Source organism: Callospermophilus lateralis, chromosome 9, assembly GCF_048772815.1.
Source record: "Callospermophilus lateralis isolate mCalLat2 chromosome 9, mCalLat2.hap1, whole genome shotgun sequence".
Taxonomy (NCBI): domain Eukaryota; kingdom Metazoa; phylum Chordata; class Mammalia; order Rodentia; family Sciuridae; genus Callospermophilus; species Callospermophilus lateralis.
In genome coordinates, this window is record NC_135313.1 from 134480269 (window position 1) to 134500362 (window position 20094).

A 20094-nucleotide genomic window follows, 5' to 3' on the forward strand; every position below is an offset into this window, starting at 1 on the left:
GACAAACTATAAAACAAATGACCTGGTTTTTGTCAACAAACCAATTGCAAATAAAAAAAAAATAGGACAGGAATAAATTTAAAAAGCATTCTTTTACAAAAAACAAGGTTTTATAGCAAATCACAATGTAATTTCAATGACATTGAAAACAAAGCACTGTGTGTCAAAATTTGATATAGCTAAAGCAGAACATAGTAAATACACATTCTTAAATGTTTATTTAAAATAAACATTCAATAAATGAAATAAATCATAATAATGTAGGGACTTCTCTAGGAAGGCAAAGATAGTACCAATAAATATTGATGCAATATGTCTTGATAACATTAAAGAAAAACTATATTCCACAAATTAAAACTCATATCTGATAATCCAAATATTAATTAAGTAGCATGCATTCTACATGAAAAGCCTAACAATAGTAACAATTAATAATGATGAACAGGTGGATAAGACTTTATGTTTAAAGACTTTTTCATAGGCCCATTTTACTTCTTAGAACATCTTTTTGAAGGAGTTATCATTAGTTATAATTCTAAGCCCTTCTTATTTGAGTAATGCCAGCATTTACCCTATAGATATAAAGAAATATAAGCAATGTTATCACTCGAATTCACATCCAAGGAGCCAGGTGACCAGAGATTTGAATAACTTGCACAAAGATACACAGGTTATACATGGTAAAACTAAAACCAATATCTATTTAAAGAACTTTCTGTAATACTTGTAGTTTTTCTTTTTTATGCCATTTCATTTTAAGATAGAATCCCCTAATAAAAATATATATATACACACACAATTAAGTTTAGTTAGAAGAACAGGTGGAAAATTCATATGGTGGCACAATAAATAATATAACCAGAGTGCCAAGCATGGTGGCACATGCCTGCAATCCTAGCTATGGAGGAGGCTGAGGCAGGAGGATCACAAGTTCAAGGCCTACTTGGGCAATGTAGCCAGACCATGCCTCAAAATAAAGCAATTCTTACAAGGGCTGGGGATGTAGCTCAATAAAGAGCACCCTTAAATTCAATCCCTAATACTGGGAGAATATTTATTTATTTATCTGGAGAGTATTTCAAATAATGATTTTTCCAGAAATCTTGTCACCCTCTGACATCTTCCCTAAAGTTCTAAGTAAGGATCACTACAAGTCAAAGTGAAACACTAAGACAAGTGAAAATTTGAGCCAATTTTAAAAAACAACTCAATACTATAGTTTCCAATAATACCAAACAACCTAAGAGCTGAAGACACTTACAGCACTTTGGATTGACCTGTAGACACTGTAAAAAAAAAAAAAAAAAAAAAAAAAAAAAAAAAAAAAAAAAGCTTTCTTAATCTTATTCAGAGCATTCAATCATCTGTAAAATCACATACTTCCACTGCTGGAAGGGATAATAGCAATCTATATATTCAACACCTTTAAAATGAGGTACAAAGGATTATGAAATTTGCTTAGGGTTAAATACATACAGAGTGGCAAAGTTAGGAGCAGAAGCCAAGTGCAAGTAACAGTGTTGTTTCTGGAAGGAACACAGAAACCATTTTTTTTCCAATTTTTGTTTTATTAAATTATTATAGAAGTGGAAGATAAGATCCAGATAGATAAGGCTGTTGCCATCAGTTTGCCGAATTGAACTGACAGCCAATGTATGTCAGAATTAAAATGCCTGATTTCTAATTCTTAGCATTTAATTTAAGGTATAAAAATTTTCAACTCTTTGATTAGGCTAGTCTTCATGATGGCCATTGATAATAAATATTTACTTATGTGGGCTTAATTCTTGGAATTGAAAGTGCTTTAAAGAAATTTGAAAATAGTCAACAAAAATTATTCTAATAATACACTAATAGAGAATGTGTAGCTATTAAGTTTTTTAAAAATAGTTTGGTAATTATTAGAGTAATCAATTACCTGAGTCTACTCTTTTTAATGGGGGAAAACAACTTCCAGAGTTTATTATTAGACAATTCTTAAAAAAGTTTGTTCTCTATGAAAATACCATGTTCATTATAAAATCCTATAGCATAAAGAACTATGAAAAGTCAACCACAGTTCAACTCCCAAAGGTAAACACTATTAAAAAATTTTATCTATTTCCTTTCAGAAATTTCTTTTTTTTTCATATTATATTAAAACACATTTATATGCTTAAAAGCTAATTTTAGCATAAGCACTTTCCATATTGTAAAATGTTCACAAATGATTTTAATGACTATAAAATAGTACTATTATGAATATACCATTATTTTTCTGAATAGTTGTTCAACAGAAAAAAATCTGAGATCCTTCTATAATATCACTGAAGTACTACCATCGTACTCAATAAAGATCCAAACAAAATCACTTTTTCTTATACAAGAGTAAGAATTATGATTTTTCCTACTTTTAAGATATAATTTTAAGTATTTGTTGAAATAAAATTATCATAATTAAATTCCGAGAACAAAACAGGGAACATATAAATTATTTTTTAGGAAATAAAAGCAAAGTCCAAGTTAAAAATCTCTTACAGAATCTATGTTAGTAATAGTTAAGAAAACGGGAAAAATTATAAGTTTATTTTCAACATACCCAATTTCATGTTATAATTTATAATTTCTACTGATTTGTGTGTCTTACCTTGTAGAGATTACTTATTGAAGGCAGTAACAGAAGTGGCTACAGGAGAGGGCAAAAGAGGGTAAATTGACTGTGAAGATGCTGATTATTCAAGTAAAAAACATTGCTGAATTGAGAAAGTAGTCTCTGAATTACATAATGCTAAAATACCAGCATGCTTGAAGGTCTCTGTGCAGAATATGTAATTGTCTGCTTCACTAAAGTTTTATTTATCCCAGTAAGACATATTCATATTTGATAAATACGTTTGCCTGGGTGTAAAAGATACCAGACAAACCAGCATCATCTAAGATCTCCAAAAATTTTAATACAAAACATTATTTTTATAGATTAAAACTACAAGATGTTTGGAAAAATTTTGGAATTAAATTGATTCATTTTATAAGCCAGTGTATTGTGAATGATGATCTTGGGGGTGGGGAGGAATAGGCAAGAAATTTGTAAGAATACTTCACACAAATTACACAGTAACTCACACTTGATAAAAACAATGAGTTCTCAGGTAAATTTTTGTTTTCTGTTTAAATCTAAAAACCACAAAGAATTAAGTTGAATTTTGAAAAAAAAAAGTGGATAAGAGCTACAAATTTTTATTCCTATTTTAATAACTGAAATCAAGTTGTTTTATATTTAAATTGATTTGTTTTATTTCCAAGTGTTTGTTTTTATTTAGTGTTTTCTTCTTATTCCCAACAACATGAATTTACTTCCCTCTCGTCATAATGAACCTGAGAACACTTGTATATAAACACAGCACACACATACACGTATGCACATTTTGTTCAATCAATAAAACGAAAGGCCTATCTCACCTCTGCTGATATCCATGGCATATAACTCCCATAGTCCCAAGACATTGAGAGATTTTGTCAAGTCGAGGGGCTCCTGGGACTGGTAGTCTTTCATCAGCAGTATGTGCAGTGGGTCAAACTCACACTTGCTACATATGACAGGAACCAGTTCCTGAAGGGGTGCACGTGGACTGACTCTCAATATGGCTTTCTGTGTTTTCTTGAAATTGATCATTACTCTCACAGTTTTCTGAAACATGGATTAAAGCTGGAGTTACACAATAATTTATTAAAGTAAACTTTCTAAAATATCTAAAATAATGAGTTTATCTACAATTATATATTTATAAACAGTTCTTTCTTATTCTCTTTTTCATTAATGTTATTTCCTATATCTAAAGCAAATTCTAAGAAACAAATATTAGTTTGCATATCAAACAATCTAAATTTGTCAGGTTTATTGTGCTCCCTTATATTCTCAGTAACTCAAGAGGGTGAGGCAAGAGGATCACAAGTTCAAGGCCAGCCTTGACAACTTGAGAGATCCTGCCTTAAAATAAAAATAAAAAGAACTGGGGATGTAGCTCCATGACAGAGAGCCCTGCATTCAGTCTCCAGTACTGCAAAAGTAATAAATGATTAAATAATCCACAACCCTTACATATTAAGCAGATTTAAACCAAAGAAGAGAAAATCTCATGTCCAGTGTTTTTTTTACATTGTTTACTTTAAAATTAACAATATACATAATATACAGATCACCCATGTTTTATCCTATTCTTTATTTAAGGAATATTTATCTTTTGAATCATTTGTCAGTTGCCTCAATTAAAAGAAGAATCTTTTGAAAAACCACTAGAATATTTGCTCTCTATTCAAACCATAATAAATTAGATAAATTATATAAGGAGTTTAGCACAGTATCTGCCACAGAGGAAATTATGAAAGTACACTTTATCTTGTGATTAGTTTTTGTTACTATTATTATACTTTGGTAATTCTTAATATAGTAAAGATTATTAAAGTATTCCTATTTATAAATCTATACTAATAATTCAAAATTATTGAAAATCTTTAAGAATCTCATAACTTTTATGTAACTAAATTAAATCCTATGTAAAAGGAACTTAGCAACTAAGTATAATCTAGTTCATAGATATCAAAGACATTTATTCATAAAGACACCACATATAATTGAGGGGCTCTGAAGATGGATAATGTGCATGTTACAGCATAAATAAAACTACTTCCATAATAGTTCAAACAGCAGGTTAACAGCTGAATAAATAGCAAGTAAATCCAGTAAACATTTACCTAGACAGAAGAATTTTGTCCAATATTTTAATATTCAGTATTTAATTTCATACAAAAGAAAATGTTTTGCTATAAAAACCCTGTTGACTTTGTAAAAACTTCATAATATGTAGAAATGTGACAATACATGTGTTCAAGTCACATGTAAATTAACTATCCACTTAAGATAAAATTTTATATTTTATGAAGTAAAAAGTTGTGAATATTCATAATAAAAAATTATTCATGAAAACTATAAACTTCTACCCCAATGTTTATACCAACAGAATAATTTTATACAGAATAACTGATTAAGGGCTGAGGATGCTGCTCAGGGGCAGAGTTTGTCTAGTATGCAAAAAGGCTGTTATTTATTGGGCACTGTGTTTCACCCATATGCATATTAAGACTAAAGCAGACAAACCACAGGACTTTATGCAAATGTTTTACCCTCTCAGTGCCTCAGTTTCATCATATGTTAGAATATCTGTCTCCTGGGGTTATGATAAGAAATTAATTTGCATAAAACCATAGGACAAGAGCCTACTATTGAGTAAGTACTCCCTGGCACACACGTATACCCATATACATGGAGAAAAAAGGGAAGGAGAAAAGAAGTGGGTGAAAAGGTTAAGGAACAGGAAAGAGAAAGGAAGGATCTATGAATGAGTCTAACACCCATGAACTAAACTAACCAATGCCCTGCAGTAAACTTGACCCCACTATAAATATGTAGGTCCATCCATTTCAAAGGGAAAGCCTCCCTTCCTGGCACATTACACAGAGGAGACCAGACCTATATCTGATGCAAGGAACCTCAGCAAAATATCATAGTCTCCATATCTCTCTAAACCCAGTATTTTGAAAATGGTGAGGGATCAGTGGATCCCCAAACTTTCTGCAAGTCAAAATGAACTTGCTGATAAAGAGCCAATGTTTCCAACTTGATTTGGCAGAATATCCAGTTAGGATACTCTCCCAATGTAATTAGGAATGCACTATCAATGACCGGTTTAGCTATTGACAATACCTGTTACAATTTAATTTTAAATGTCAATGGCTTGAGTTCACTGTAACAAGGCTTTTATGCATGACAAATAAGTATCCTAGAACTATAGGATGAATGATCAAAACAAAAGGGTGAAGAAAATCAATTGGCACTGTACAGGAGGCTGTCTCAAAGCATTTGGTGTGTGTGGTACAAACACTGCGGGAAGGGACAGGGAAATGGGGGGGGGCAGTTAAAATTCATAGAGGCCAATGCTCAATCCTAGCATCAAATTAGATCTGTCCAGGCAAATATAGTTTCCCCTGAACCCTAGACAGACCCCCCTCTTGTACCATCTTCGGAACACCACCACCACCACCACCACCACCACCACCCGCCCAAGCCTCTTAACCAGCAGGAAAATGTGCATTTGAAAACCAAAGGTGCCTGCAGGTGCCCAAGAAATTAAGACACACACACACATACACACAAAGCGAATCACTTAAGAAAAGCATACACACACACACACAGCAAAAAAGAGACAGGAAAAGGAGAGGTACAATTGTGACAAGCCCTTCAGCAACCAGCTAGAATTTTATTCTTTCCTCCTACCCATCCTCTTGTGTACCTTTTTCTGTCCTTCAACTAAATTCCACGTGTACGTACACACACACACACACACAGACACACACGGACCTGTGTATATGTACAGATAATATTATAATTAACCCTTGCTGTAACAGAGCTCCACACGGAAATAGACTTTTCAGTTTTTCTCTTCAAATACAATGAAACCTATGCTCTGCCAGTTGTGGTGGAACATGCTGGTCATCTCAGCCACTATGGAGGCTGAGGCAGGAGAATCTCAAGTTCTAAGCCAGGCTCAGCAACTTAGTGAGGCTAGGAGCAACCAAGACCCTGTCTCTAAAAAAATGGGGATTTAATAAGTGGAACTGTGCAGGAATGTTTCATTCTTTCAGATTTTTCAACAGTTTCATCAAACTCCTTGTTGCTAGTCTGCTGGAGCAGGGTAGAACTAAATGAACAGAGAAATGTCTGAGGTAGGGTAATGGATGCAAAAGTAGTCACCCTTGCAGGGATACAGCAGGACTGGAGCAGAAGTTATCGCTGCAACCAGTGGAGGGTGGGGTGTGGTTTGAGTGGGTGTCATGCCCTCCACAGGCCTCCAGGCGGCACTCTGGTCCCGCCGTCGGCGGGCTCAGGCAGCCCAAGTGGCGCAGACTCACGAAGGCCAAGATCTTGTCTTTGGGTGTCACAGCCCCACGTGGGGAACGTGGTGCTTCAGTGTCGGTGCAGCTGGCGGGTGGCGGTGGAAGAGTGAGACCTGGAGAAGCGGAAGGGCACTGGAAGAAGGACACGGACGCCTGCAGGAAGTCAGGCCTGGAAGGCGCTCAGCAAAGAGCGGGCTGTCCTCTCTGGTACTGCGCCTGCCTGGGCCCATGATGGCAGGCGGAGCGGGAAGCAGCGGGTGGCCAGGGAGGCAGAGAGGCTGTGGCGCCAAGGGGGTGGTGGGCTCCCCCGGGATGGGAAGTACTTTGGATGAGTGATTGGGGTGTCCCCCAGGCGGGTGGCCTCTCCGGGTGGTCCTCTCGTTCAGGAGGCTTGCCTTTTCTTCCTTGTCCCTAGTGGGGATGTTTCAGAGGGTGAAGTGTCTGTCATCACGCTCGCTGTACAGTTCCGGAGGTGGTTCTCCAGGCCTGTGGCTTCCAGGAAGGGATGTGCGGCCTTCACACAAGATTCCCCTCATGAAATGTGGTGAGTTTCTTCTCTGGCTGTGATTTCCAACCTGGAATTGCCTTCAAGAGCAGAAAAGGGGACAGTTTATCCAACTTGATCTTTCCAGTTTGAGGGGCATTCTTAGGATGTTTTCTCATATGCATTCAGAATTTCAGATTTTCTAATTTCCTGATTCTTAAAAGTAGACATTGACTCCCTTATTGCACATATCAAGTCATGGCTTTTGAAACACTGGGTGGAGTGATTGTCCTCTCACTAGTGCACCAGGTTCTCAAGTAGTAAACTGACCTTCTTCCATATGTAGTCCAATTTTGTAAGGAGAGGGAATGAATTTGAAATTGGGCTGTGTGGTGATAATGAACTCTGACCTGAATTAAAGACTAGGAGGAAATGCTTAGATAGTACATACTGCTTCTATCATGAAGAAGTGTGAGTGCAGCCACCAGGTAGGTCTATGTTGTTGGCAGTATGAAGCAATATATTCCCATTACTATTTTGGGGTAGCCAATAGTATTTAAGTGTAGGTAGTTTTGACTAATCATCCTCATGTACAGGTTTATATTTATTTCTTCAGGCTAGGTTCAGGCTAGGTTAGAACAAAATCCAGGACCATAACCTAATTCTTGATCAGTGCTTTAGTCCTATTATGTAGCATGATATACAATACTCAATTTGTTTTTTAGTGGTTATGCTCATTTTAAATACTTGATTAAGGAGTTTTCTGCTAGGCCTTTCATTTGTGAGTTACTCTTTCCCATTTGTGATTAATGAATGACTTATAGGGTATCTGTATCTTAATCATTATCGTGCTTTAAATTTATTCACATTTATTTTAATATAGACTTCTTGAAACTTATTTTATTCAGTGGGCTGTAATCTATTATTTCATGATTTAGATTTTCAAGTTGTGCCAGATATGATTAGTAGGAAATCTAAGTGGCTTTTCAATTTGGGCCATTGTTTGAACACTTTACTTTCCTCTTTGTTTATTTTTTAAAGTATAAATTGGCAAATTTTAGTTGTATATACTTATAATATATGAGGTGATGTTATAGTTTATATACATAGTGTGAAATAAGCTTTCTAACATATGCAACATCTTAAATACCAGAGTATTTTTGTGGTGAGAACATTTGAAATTTATTCTTTTAGTAATTTTGAAATGTATAGCATATTATTCTTTATTTACCATGGTGTGCAATAGTTCTCAAAAAACAGAAAAATCTATTCCTTCTGTCTGATTGAGATATTGTACGCTTTGACCATTTTCTTCCCGTGTCTCCCATGCCACACCGTCTGGTAACACCATTCTACCCTATGCTTCTATTAATTTAATTATTTTTCATTTCACATGTAAATGAGAATATGTGGTATTTGCCTTTATGAAGTACTTTCTTTTGACAGTAGATATTTCAGGTTCAATATACTCTTTATTGGCTGTTCAAACTCTGGTATTAGTTGTTTCTCTAAAAGCCCTGGTTCCTTTTAATGTGGGCCTAGCACTTAGAATCCTGAATCTGGGTTCTATATGAGTTCATTGCTGTTTGAGTGCCACTGCTCTCGCATATGTGTGTGTAGGCACGCATACATACACTTATTTGTATATCATTTATATTTCAATGTTTATTATTCATTTGTTCTGAAATGTTCATACAATGAAATGCATTTTAAGTCAAATGGGGTTGAATTTCAATAAATCATTATAATCTAAACTGCTTTCAAGATAAAGAATATTAAACCACACCTGAGAAAGTTCCCTTGTGTTCCTTCTAATTGATTTTTTCCCACTGATTAAAGGCAGTATTCTGTTTTATCCTACCATTGAGTGTTTTACTTTGTCTTTTTATAATTTAGTATAAATGGATTCTTCTTAAAAATTAGTTGTCATTGGATCCTTATTTTGTTTATTTATATGCTGTGCTGACAATCAAACCCAATACCTCACACATGCTAGCAAGTATTCTACCATTGAGCCTCAACCTAGAAACATAATGGGTACTTACACTTTTTTTGTTATTGTTTTTGTTTCTTGTTTGTTTTAGTAAAAATTGAAGGTGAAGTTTTATTCTTTTCCTAGCAATAGAGAAACAATGGGACTCTTGTCCCAGAGGCTATTGATTCTGCCCATCAGGAGGAATAAGGTTTTTTTAAAAGATACAATTCAAAGGCTACATTCCACCTATTTTCTATTCAGGAGTTGTAACTCACTTGTTAATTTAGGAGATATTCATTTCTGAGATCTTCTGGTGCCGTCTTCAAGTCTGAATTACTTCATTCTTATTATGGATGTGAGTCTTATTAGGATGAGTAAGAAAGGTATGAGATCTTACACTCTGTGTCTGAATCAATATGCTTTGGAGGTTCATCCATGTTGCTTGAATCAGTGTTTTGTTTTGCTTTCTATTTTATTACTGCAATAGTATTCATTTATGAATATATCATAGTGCATTTATTTTTTCCATGGAAGGACATGTCAGCATTTTCCAGGCTTTGAACTTTATCTTACTAGATGTATTGGGGAAAAATATGTATGTGTATGTGTATATGTGTATGAATACACACATATATATGTATGCATGTATGTTTCACTTAGGTAAATAACTCAAAGAGTGGAATGGATACCACATAAGGTTGATCTCTTTTTTTGTTTTAAAAGAAACTGTCAAAAATTCTGAACATTCTCATGAGCAATATATGAGAGTTCCAATTGTGGCATATCTTCACATTATTTAGTGATGTAAGTCTTCATACATTAGCCATTTTGCTGCGTATATAGTGGCATCTCATTGTGGCTTAGGGTTGTACTTCCATGTTGACTAATGAAGTTGACAACATTTGACTGTCTTTTATTGGCCAGTCATTCTTTTTCTGTGAAGAATGTATTTGGATCATGTCTATTATTTGTTGAGTTGTCCTGTTATTACTGAGTTGTAGAAGTATATTTAGTAGGACTGGATATAGTCCTTTGTCAGAAAAAAGGTTTTGTAATGGGATTATAGGTATGACCTACTCAAGTTTTAAATGTTTTTTTTTTTTAACTGAGTCACTACTGTTTCTATCAAATCCATGTTGCCTGATCACTTAATTCTGTATAGACTTATGCACAGAATTAGATAATATTTTGAAAAGGTTTTTTTTGTGTGTGTGTACGTGAAGGATCCTCAAAATCAGGGGGCACACCTGTAGTCCCAGCTTATGGGGAGACTGAGACAGGAGGATCATTTGAGTCCCAAAGTTCCGTGGGATTTGTCTGCATTATTTTTAAGCTTTATTTAGAATAATACTTGTAGGATATACTGAGAGGTAAAAGTAGATAAATATTTAAATAATAATATATGTTTCATGTCCATTTTTATTAGGGTAGAGTGACATACACCTATTCTGTAATATAATTTTGTTCATGAAAGCATCATAAATGGTATTATCAAATATTATTGGAGCTTGACAAAAATGAAAAATTCAAATTGTACAAATCACTGTAGATAAATGTCTTTTAATTATTGTGTTTGCTGAGACTGTTTTTGTAAAGCACAAATACATAGTGAAATGTGTATTTTGAAATAAAACTCAATTTGACAATGGAAAAGCTTAGAAAGGATTATTTAGATTTGGTTTACCATGAAATTAAAATACTTTTGTTACATGAACAACTAGTCTGAAGATTTTACTCCTTAAGAACAAACATATTAGATGATTGGATTCTGTCTCTGAGTAATGCAATATAAGAAAATCATAAAAATAATAAATAAGCATAAACTCAGAGAATCATAAAATGAATGAATTCTGGGCAATAAAATTTCTGGCATCAATTTGATCTGAAGTCAGAACTTATCAACATTCTAATTGACTAGATTTGTCATTCTGTTAGAGGTAGCTGATTCATAAAGGAATTCTGGATCACAGAATATAAATGACAATCTGTTCTTGCTACATCAGCCTTTGCTTATGCTATTCAAATGCACAGAGCATCAAATCTGGATGTTTTATTATATTACAGAAAATAAATCTGAATTCCAACAAAAGACTTGAGAATTGAGTGTCTACAATTAGGTTTAATTACAGAAAATTTTATACTTACCCTGTGTCTGTCCATCTGTCTCTGTCACAGATTTCCAGTATGACTCCAAAAACAAGAACAATGAGGAAAAAATTTTTGACTGATTTTATGTAGGACTTAAAACACCTAGAGAAAGTGTTCAGCTATGAGCTAGGAAATTCTCCCTGCCCCCATAACCTCAGATGAAAATCACTGTCCTTTGTCAATATCTAACTATCTATTTATTTATTAAATTTATTTTTGGAAGGGGATTGGGGATTGAACTTATTGGCATATGACCACTGAACCACATCCTCAGCCCTATTTTGTATTTTATGTAGAGACAGAGTCTTAATGAGTTGCTTAGGGCCTTGCAGTTGTGGAGGCTACCTTTGAACTCACAATCATCCTGTCTTGGCCTCTTGAGCTGCTAGGATAACAGGCAAATGTCAAAACATTCAGCTGACAATGTCCTTTGCTCGGTAGTTAGTTAAGAAAAAATTTTTCAGGATTTCGTGTCCACAAAAAACAGTCCAAAAATGTTGATGTCACACTTCAGGCATCACATTGTGGGTTTTAAAATTCCCTGCATGATACAACTTAGCTTTGAACATCAAACACAGATTTCACAATTTTGAAACCAGGTGATTAAGAAATGAAAGTGTTGAACAGCAAAATGCAGCAGCACACCCTGTTGTTAAATACACACGCACACACACGTGTGTGTGTGTGTGTGTGTGTGTGTGTGTGTGTGTGTGTGTGGCTGCTTACAATGCATAGACAGCTGGAGGCCCATCCATAACCTTGAGCCCCTGAGTCTCCATTCATGACCTTGAGCCCCTGAGCCTCCATTCATGGCCTTGAGTCCCTTACCCTCCAGAGGTTTTGCAGAAACAAGAATGTAGCACAAAACACCTCCCCATAAACACACTATATTATTTACTAGACAGGCCAGCTGAAGTATGGTGTGCCTTTCTAACAATGTGTGGTTCTATTTGCATATATATGACATCTGTATTACAGAATGCTAAGACAGAACCTGATGAAGCAGAGTTGCTTTCTTTCTCTTAAAATAAAACCACAGTCTTGCACCCTTTTCAAATCACTGGTTTTGTAACATCCTGATTTGTTACATTTGTAAAACCAAGAATAAGAATGATGTAAGAATGATGTAAATTAAAAGCCCACAAAGTAATGCGTTCATCTTGCCAGAAACTGTTATAAGGATGCAGGTGTGTCACCAAAGAAAAGGCAAGCCATTCTCCAGCAACAGTATGAAAACTCAGGAACTTACCTTTCCTTGTACCTTTCTTCAAATCACTCTGCAAGGTGCTTTTTCTCAGAGAATTAGGGTTTTAACAGCTAATTAAGTATGAGAAGACCTCTTCAACTTCAGTACTTCTGGTTCTCCCAGGCCTCTGCAAGACTCAGTCTTCATCTGGGCATGGTGGTACACAGCTGTCATCCCAGCAGCTAGGGAGGATGAGGAAGGAGGGTCACATGTACAAAAACAGCCTCAGGAACTTAGCAAGGCTGTAAGCAACTTAGCAAGATCCTGAATCAAAATAAAAAAGATTTGGGGATGTGGCCTAGTGGTAGAGTGCCCCTTGGTTTAATCTCCAGCAAGAAAAGAAGAAAAAGGAAGAAGAGGAGGAGAAGAAGAAGGAGGAGGAGGACGAGGAAGAGGAGACTCAGTCTTTGGACTCAGACTCAGTTTATACTGTGTGTAAATGTTGACAATTAAGTCATTTAAAATGTTTTTAAAATGATAATAGATATACTTACTGAATGCTCACCATAGTGGTCTAAACCATATACCTTCACTGGGTTTTGCTGTTATGGCAATAATAAACCGAGTGACCATACTAAGATGTCACCTCTCTTAATGGGTGTTTTATTTGGGAGTCTCTGGTCAATTACTCTCTCACAACTCACGTGTATTAACAACCCCTGCAAATCCAAATAACTCAGACTCTGTGAGCAGTAGCAAACTATGAGCAGACCCCAAGAAGGCACCAAGACTTTTGTTCAAACTTCACTGCAAGTGTGAACTTACCTGTCTGCCTCACTGCTCATCAGTTCTCAGGCTAGGGCAGTGGTCACACCCATGGCACATGGGACCTGTCTAGAGGCATTTTTGATTGTTAAAAAATTTAAGGTGTGGTCATAGCATATCTAATATGTAGGTAACAGAATGGCTACACATCATAATTATGGGCAAGCACCTCACCATGAACAATCTTATGGTGTCTAAGGTTAACCATGCTGGAGCTCAGGAACCCTGGGCTAGATCATACATGCAGCACATGAAAGCACTGGGTCTGTCTAGTTTTTTATTTGGTCCCCAGTGCATTAACCACAATGATCATCTCCTTACTAGGTGTCTCCTACTGGTGAGGAAGGGAGGGAAAAAAGAAGGGAGAGAAGGAGACACCCAGTATATTCTCAAGAGAAACTGAAAGGCTGCATACAGGAAAATTGCTAATTTGGGCCTGGTTGCAGTGCTAAAGTCTCTCTGTCAGAGAGTTCTGCAATCCATCTGAAAGTTTTCCAGGCCAAATCCAGTTGTTGATGTCAAGCCAGATGTACCTCCTTGAACATCAGGCAAGATTATTCCTAAGCTGTAACCCCCATTGAGAAAGTAGTCTTTCCCCCTCCTCTATCGCAAGCATGTGTTGGGGTAGGTGAGGTACTGAAGATTGCACACAGGAACATTCTACAGATGATATCCATCTAAACAAGATCCTTAGCCCTTTTTTAAATTTTATTTTGGGACAGGGTCTCATTAAATAGCACAGGCTGGCCTTGAACTTGCAACCCACCTGCTTCAGTCCCATGAATCACTTGGATTACAGGCATGTACCGCTGTACCCAGGGCATACCTTCCTGGATATAGCTAATTCACAGAGAGTCAGCCATCTCTCTAGCATGTTCACCTTATGCAAATTAAGCAATCAAATTCTCACACCACCAGTTCCCTATTAGGCACCCAACCTCACAGGCCTCTTTCTGCCTGCTCCAAGCACAGCAGGTCCAGGTACCAAAGAACCAGGGTTGACCCCTGCCCACTAGAGCCCACTGAAATGACTAAAATATAGTAACCCTAACTAAACCTGCTTCTGCTGCCTTGTCGTTTCTTCCTGCACAAATACAGTAAAGTCTCTTTCCCATATTCTCCATCACCTTCCACCCTCTTTGCTCCTAACCAACCCTGGTACTTCCCTCATTGCCCTACAGTGCTGTTCATAGAAAAATGTAGCTCTCTGTGACAGTCCTATCCATTTCTGTGAGTCTTCCATATCCGATTAAGACAAACCCAAAGCACTCTTACAATAATGCCAAACCTGTAAAGCTTCTCCATAGGGCTAGGTCAACTGCATATATAGCCTTCAACCCTGAGCCTGGGTCCTGGGGGTGCACCAGATTCCTGTTAGTCCCTCCCATTTTAATGCTGGGTAATAGAAAAGGCTTTCAGTGGTGAGAGCAAAGGAAGGCCACTGAATTTGTGAAGTAGGAAGTGTGCAAGCACTGTTCCTGTTGCACACACTCTCTTCTTTCAAAGTGGGCCATAGAAGAGACCCAGGAGCAGACAAAAGCCCACAAAAGATTGGGATAGAGCTAGACTTGGACCCAAGAATCAAATGTTAGTTCTCTTTCCAGCTCCTCAGTTATTTTCCAAATGAATATTTTAAAGCATTAAAAAAGGCAGGCCATATGTTCTGGGTGTCCTTACAAACAAAGTAAACTTTTTTTTTTTTACCAGAAGAAAATAGACTGTTGCCACTTTATGTCACCACTACTCTCAAATTGTATTTAAGCCTGTGACCATAGCTGTGCCACCTCCTGAACTACAGGCTGTGGGGAAATGGTCAGGCTGACCTTCAAGGGGAGGAGGACTTGTAACCTTCCAAAGGATTTTCCTGCTCAGTACTATAGTCATTGCTCCCTCTAGTCAAAGCCCCTGGCTTCATATATGTTCCTGGGCACTGCAGTAAAATGGGCCTGAGCACAGGCACACTTCAAGCACTGTGATGGGAGAGGCTCAGAAAAGACAGCAGGAAAATTCATGCTTGCCCTCTCGTGGTCTCAACAAGCAGGTATCAGCATACCATGAACCAGAATCTTCACATAAGAAAACTGCAATCTTTCCAATTGTGGACAGAGCACAGTGACAGTGGGTTTTGATTCCACCTTGGAAGAGTAGTAAAGTTCAAAATGTTCACAAGGTTTTGACTATCTGGTGTGGGCGTTGTCATTGAGAGTCTTAAAGGGGTCATTACAACAGGATTCCCTCATCTCCTGAGCACTAGGGAACTGTGGTGCCCACCCCTTTGGATCTCAGGGTATTTCTATCTGCACTGGAACTGGACAGTTTTTGATGCCTGCATGTGGTGAGTCAGTGAGGTCATCTTAAAAAGTTTTTATTTTTTATTTTTTTGGTTTTGGTTTTGTTTTGTTTGTTTGTTTTTAGTAAAATGGTGAAAAAAGATCTTGTTCTTGGAGGAGAGACCAAGTCAGACCATAGGTACTCAGCCCCAAACATGAACCTGAAGGGATCATGAAAATTACGATTCCTGAGCCACTCTGAGACTAATACTAATACTCTCTGTTTGTGACCTGAGAATCCACATTCATGTCCAGTTCTCTGTTGAAATTGTTGGTCTGGGCTCCACTATTTGGGACCCAGTCTCAACCATAGTATGACTTAGGCTATACTGAATATTCCTAAATGATAGGGGACAGATGTCAGTGGTGGGAGCATGAGTTTCAGGGAATAATTCCATAAAGTGGGCCCACAATGTTGAACCTCACCATGCTGTATTTTCCAAGAAACAATTTACCTGCAGCCCTGTCTTGCTAAAGTGGACAGTATATGTCACACTCCTCAGCAAACTATGTGTTTTCTGCAGGAGAAAAGCAGGACTGTAATAATGTTGATAAGAGGAACCAATTTCCATGCAAGTTAAAAACTGCACATTGCCTCAAATAACTCCTCATCTCAGAATCTAGCCTGAGGATTTTCACATAGTACATGCTCAATAAATTTATGTGGTTTATAAAGTCAAGACCTGGACCTTCCTTCTCCTCAGAGTAGTCTCAGAAGGACAAACTAGAAGCTACTGGATGGAACAGAGATAGGTGATGAAAGGTCAGGGGTGAGAAGATCCTGTCCTTGGCCTGAGAGCTGAGGGGAGCCTAGCTGTAAGCCCTGCTCTCTCCTTCACTATTTCATATAGTATCACTGTACAGAAGTACATCTTTCTTGAGGCTGTGATTCACATCAGCTTAACACAGTGACCCCAGGTGATTCTTGTGAACCTGGCAGGGAGGAACAGGAGAATGCTGAGAAAGGGTCCTGCATCTGAGGGGATGTGGCACAAGAGTACTCAATTACTTGTTTTCCTTAATGTTTTAATTATTAATTTTTTTCTTGCAGGGTTAAAGTAGGAGAAAAACTATTTGAAAATTTGAAAAGTACAAGTATTAAGACCACTAAGTTATTTGTTACATTGTGATGACAAAACCAGACCTGGTTGTGGAATGAAATCATTAAACTGTTATTGTAAAAATCCTTTGCCTCTTTTGGTGCCAATACCATGCTGTTGTTACTATTTTTCTGTAGAATAGTTTAGGGTCTGGTATAGCAATGCCACCAGCGTCACTCTTCATGCTAAAGATTGCTTTAGCTCTTCTGGGTCTATCATTTTTCCAGATGAATTTTATGATTGCTTTTTCTATTTCTATGATGTATGCCATTGGGATTTTGTTCGGAATTGCATTAAATCTGTAGAGTGGTTTTGGAAATATGGTCATTTTGATATTAATTTTGCCTCTCCAAGAACAAGGTAGATCTTTCCATCTTCTAAAGTCTTCTTTGATTTCTTTCTATAGGGTTCTGGAGTTTTTATTAAAGAGCTCTTTCAACTCTTTGGTTAAGTTGATTCCCAAGTATCATATTTTTTTGAGAATATTGTAAATGATGTAGTTTTTCTCATTTTCTTCTCAGAAGATTTGTCACTGATATACAGAAATGCCTTTGATTTATGGGTGTTAATTTTATATCCTGCTACTTTGCTGAATTTATTTACTAGTCCTAGAAGTTTTCTGGTGGATCATTTTGGCTCTTCTAGTTATAGAATCATATTGTTTGCAAATAGTGCTAATTTAAGTTCTTCTTTTCTAATACATATCCCTTTAATTTATTTTATCTGTTTAATTGATCTGGCCAGTGTTTCAAGGACTATGTTGAATATAAGTGGTTAAAGTGGGCAATCCTACGCCTTTTCTCTATGAATACATATAGAACTGTTTATAATTATGTATTATATACAACATGAACATATATGATACATACAATACATAAACAAAACATTTTTATATACATGATTGGTTATAGGGCTCCATTTTAAGTACCCAGTGAAGTCCTGGTTTAGTTTATAACAAAGAAGACACCAGCCAAAACTAATCTCAACCCTCCTTTACAAATGATTCTGAGGCTAGTATCAGACTTGTGGTCAGATTTCCATGTCATTTTATAAACATAGAAGAACATGACCGATAGAGGGATTGGGCAGAGAACTATTTCATTGAGGACACAGTGTAAAAGGAGGACAAGCAGAAATATAATTAGTTGTGTCACTTTGCATCATCAGAGAACTGGAATCTGAAATTCAGAAAAGAAGGATTCAATCTGTTATACTTGGGCACATGAATGACACGGGGCCTATGGTGAAGTGGTTATTACAAGCTTTTGAAAAAAAATCATATGAGTGGCACATAATGGCTAAACAATCAATATATACACAGTGTCTTCCAAGTGGTTTGTGAGCTGTGGACCAAAGCACATACATGTATTAGGAGCCTTGATGAAATTACCCATCAGTGCCCTCTACAATTATTTGCATTTTAAAGGTGAGAAAACACAGATTTCTGCATAATAAATGGTAAGTCAGCAAAACACAGAGAACTACACAGAGACAGAACTCTATAGAATCCCTTCAAAGGTTATTTTGTTCCTGATATAAGGAATGTCTGTCTGGAGAAATATTATTTTCTCCCCATTTTGAAGACAATGCCTAGAGAAGACATCCCAGGAGCAACACAAATGTTTTTCCTTCTTTAATGTTACGAAACTCTTCAAATAAAGTGCTGTTATCCCAGATCTGTTATGAGTATAAACACTTGGAAATTATACAGTGCAAAAGAGCATACCACAGGCCCAGATGCTAAGTATGACTCAGGAAAGAAATAAATCAAAAAGGCATATAAGACATTTAATAATTATGTAACTATTACTAAAAATAAATGTCCTTTTATTCAATAAACAATAAATTATGTATAAATATTTCAAGGATTTGCCAAATCTTATCCCATATGTTTTTGTAATAAACTCCAAAATCAGGATAATAGAATGCATAATTCAGTGTCAAAAACTTTCAAGGAAAAAAAAAAAACAAGCCTTCAAGATACATGACACTCCCCATCAATGAGAGTTACTTCTCAAATCGCAGCATATGTGACCATGAAAACATGAAAGACCACAACAGTACTCTTCCAAACATTTGAAAGAGATAAATAATAATCTGTGGGGTAAATGAACACTAGGTTCCAGTCTCATTTTTGGTTATAGTATATCCAGTTTAAAATAGTGTAAAACACTATGTTTAAGGTTTGAATAGGTTTAATATTCATGTGGTAATTCACATGTACACAAGTTTAGAAAAAATATTTAGGAATTGTGAGAAAATAAAAATTATCAGAAACACATGAAAGACTCAATTACACATTCCGTATGTAGATGATAAAACTCATCATTATAAAGATGAGAATTTTCCCCAAATTAACCTACAGTATATTACCACCAAAACTGCTTTGTACATATATGAATATATCACAGGCAATTGTACCTTTATGTGTATCAATAAAGCAGTAATTCTTTAAAGCTATAAATAAATGGAAAAGAGGAAAAGGTAGAAAAATAGTGAAAGGGGAATTACTGGTAATGAAGTGGGGCAAATTATATTCCATGCTTATATGATTATGTCAAAATGAACTCAAATAATATGTAACGTAATGCAATAATTTTAAAAATCAACATGCTTTTCTTTTTAATAAAATAAATAACCAAAGCATACATTCTTAAAATTTTATGTAATTAGACAAAAAAATTTTCAATTGTAAGAGCAAAAGAAATACTTATCATCCCCTGACATTCATGTATATTATGAAATTATGCTATTACAATAATCACCGAGGAATCACTATATGAACAAATCAGTATATGAATCCACATATAAGAAAAAATTACATACTTAATTGCAATTGAAAAGTCTAGATAAATCCAATCTTAACAACACCACTCTCAGCAAATTAGCTAGACCCTATATCAAAATAAAAATTAAAAGTTCAAGTTTTATAGCTCAGTGGTAAGTATCCCTAGGTTCAATTCCTAATAATATTTAAGATAGTAAAAATGAAAACTAGCTAGCTCAGGAACAAGCAAGGTGCTATAGACCACAGGTCCTCTCCTGAAGGAAAAGGGCATGTAAAGATTTCATTATTATAGCCATCCCACCTGTCTATAACCAGCATCTGGCAAGAG

General features: G+C 36.1%; 1 pseudogene; it reads right to left on the reverse strand.

Moving 5' to 3' along the window:
• Positions 1 to 9826, reverse strand: part of LOC143407586 (cordon-bleu protein-like 1) — a 96532-nt pseudogene extending 86706 nt beyond the window's left edge.
• Between the last annotated feature and the right edge of the window lie 10268 nt (positions 9827 to 20094).